This window comes from Poecilia reticulata, linkage group LG15, assembly GCF_000633615.1.
Source record: "Poecilia reticulata strain Guanapo linkage group LG15, Guppy_female_1.0+MT, whole genome shotgun sequence".
NCBI lineage: Eukaryota > Metazoa > Chordata > Actinopteri > Cyprinodontiformes > Poeciliidae > Poecilia > Poecilia reticulata.
Window position 1 is genome coordinate 29,859,919 of NC_024345.1, and position 2,910 is coordinate 29,862,828.

At 50.0% G+C, this 2,910-nt stretch overlaps 1 protein-coding gene across 1 annotated transcript in view; it reads right to left on the bottom strand.

Annotated features, from left to right (window-relative positions):
• LOC103477426 (spectrin beta chain, non-erythrocytic 1-like) overlaps positions 1-2,602 on the bottom strand; it is a 78,770-nt gene extending 76,168 nt beyond the window's left edge. The window contains 1 exon segment of the mRNA XM_017308877.1: positions 2,500-2,602. The gene's annotated coding sequence lies outside the window, so the exon portion shown is untranslated.
• Positions 2,603-2,910: the final 308 nt, after the last annotated feature.

Consider the following 2,910-nt stretch of genomic DNA (forward strand, 5'->3'; position numbering starts at 1 on the left):
CATGACCCAGCTGGACCAATCAGAGACGGCGACACATTCACTCTGTTTACCACATGGAAACAAACTGAAAAACCACAGAAGAAGAGAAGTAAACATGATGAGTTCTGGTCTAACCGGACCTCTGAGGTTCTGGACTGGATCCAGACCAGAAGGTTCTGCCTCTGTAGGAACCGGATCCAGTCGGGTCCACCATCAGTGTCGGGTCAGAACCAGGCTGTAGGTCTAGAAAAACACCTGAACTACATCCAGGTAAAAAGTTCTGATGGGGTCCAACAGAACCGGAGCTGCTGGGTTAATAATAGCCCAGAGTAAGCTTAGCGACAGCTGCAGCACAGCTGATCATTGGTGGGTCGGGTTTCTGACTGGGCCGGGCCTGCAGGACCGTATAGAACCTTTAAAAGTACCCAGAACCATTCAGAACCTCTAGAACCAGAACCACATGGTCAGCAGATGAAGGAAGCCAATAAACAGAAAACTAACCACAGCGGCTGGTGGAGCTGCAGCTTCTGAGACGGTTCTGATCCGGTTCTGTTGGACCAGGAGTGGCAGGGTTAGGATGCGTTCACTGACTCAGACTGTGGTGAAAAAGTTGTTCGCCTGCTGTGTGAACGTAACCATAGTAACCAAGAGGCCGAACTAAAGCAGAGGACATGATAAAGCGGCGGCCATGTTGCATAAAATCAGCATCTCTGGCCTTTACATCATGTTGTTCCTTTAATTCATGTATGAGAAATCCTTTCATCTCCATGGCAACCATTCAGCTGTGTAAAATGCCCAGGTGGACCTAGCCCCGCCTTCAAGGCGCAGCCCCTCCCCCTCTCAGCTCCTTCAGACTAGCCATCAGCTGCTGAGCTCGTTATAGCAGCTGCTGCTCAGAGCAACGCTGCTGGAAACATTAAAGGGTTAAAAGAGGAGCCATGTTGGGACGACTTCCTGGAGGCGGAGCTTCAGAAGGAGCAGGAGCTTCTTAAAGAGACAGAGACCCAATTTCAAGATGTTAATTTATAAAATCAAATTTCTTTTCAGTCGTATTTGATATAAACAGCATCTTTATAATAACTGAAGGAAACATGATTAATTCATTGTGCCATTAAACGTCACCAGGTGCCTTTACTAGCATCGTTCATGTTGTCATTCGGGGTGATGATCAGAACCAGAACCAGGGTGGGCTGTCCGGGTCGCCTCCGGGTTTCCAGAACAAAAACATTTGAATGATTATTAATCTGCAGGAGGCAGAAAATGTTTCAGATCTGGAAGACAAACGGATCCGCCACGTTTCAGGCTGAGCTAACGGATTAGCTTCATCAGGAAGCCTGAACTGACCCGACCCAGATTATTCTCTCTTCAGAACCGAGACCGACAGCTGATGGGTCTGGTTTCACTGATCTGAGACGTTCTAAAGGAATATGATGAAAATAAAAACTATATGAGGTTTTGCTTCTATAAAATCCGGGTTTTAAACCGTTTCAAAGGTTGAGAACAGTGAAGTTACACTGAGAACAGTGTAGTTTGGATCCAATAAAATGCTCGGAGATATTGGGGGCGGGGCCTAGCCAACGCAGCGGACCAATCAGAGCACAGTGGGCTTTATGGAGGGAAGAGGGGGGGCCACAGCTGCTCCTTTAATTTTCTCCAGGAAACTGTAAAAGTCCAGCATCAAACGGAGTTTTATTGGACCTGCAGAGCTGCGTTTGGGTTCGGAACCAACAGCAAGCAGGTTCGGCAGAACTCACTGGGACTTTCTGAGATTCCCGTCAACAAGTTCCCGATTGTTCCCAACGGGGATGGATGGAGGAAGAGGAGGAGGAGGAAGATGAAGGAAAACACTGAAAAAAGAGGAGATGAAGGAAAGAGGAGGAGGAGGAAGAGGAGGAGGAGGAAGAGCAGCCTGGATCTGGTTACATAATTTCTCCACAGGATCTGAAGAGAGTCTGGGCTGCTGAAAAAAACAAGAATAAAAACTAAAATAAAAACTAGAAAACGGCTCAAAACCTCCGTTTTTCCTGCCGTAGAATCCCAGAAAACATTTTACATGATTTCTGCCCCGTCACTGCAGGAGCCGCTCCGTCAGGACGGGAGGGAAAAGTCCAAAAGCTGCAGAGGAGCCTGGAAAACCCTGGAAAACCCTGGAACCCCTGGAACCCGGTCAGAGCAGCGGATTCCTGAACATTCTGCTGTTTGATTCTGAGGTCAGAGAGGCGACCACGCCTGCAGCTCCACCACCACCATCATCATCATCAGAGCAGCCTTCATCACAGAGAAGGTCACAACAAACCGCATCGGTCCGGAGAGGACGCGCCAAGCCCGCACACAGAAACCAGAACCAGAACCAGAACCAGCGGGGAGCCGCAGCTCCGTATTCCCACAGGTGATCCCATGGATGCTGCAACAACAAGCAGCAGCAGAGCCGCAGCCGCCGGATCCCCGCACAGCCCGCAGGGACAGACCCCGCACCGAGGAGCGGCTGAGGCGGAGCGCGGAGAGCGGGCGGACCCTCACCTGGAGGCCGACTGAAGCGCTCTGGAGTCCGGCTGGGAGTGAAGGACGGGCGGCCTGGAGGACCGCTGGCAGCTCGGAGAGAAAACACGGCAGCAGCAGCACTGAGCTCAAATCCACCAATCCTCCTCCTCCTCCTCCTCCTCCTCTTCCTCCTCCTCCTCTTCCTCCCCCCGCCCACAGCGCGGATCAGACTGCAGCGGAAGGTGCGCTCGGTTTACACACCGCCCTGCACCGGAGAGTCTGGATCAGGTTACAGATTAAAGGTTGATTAACTCAATAAATCCACTCAGAAAGTGAAACTCTTTAATCCTATTGGTTCATTCCACAAATACCAACATTTAAATTATGGTTATTTTAATGATTCTGAATCAGAACTAAAGAAAAATCAGAAAAGATGAAGTTATTGTGGTG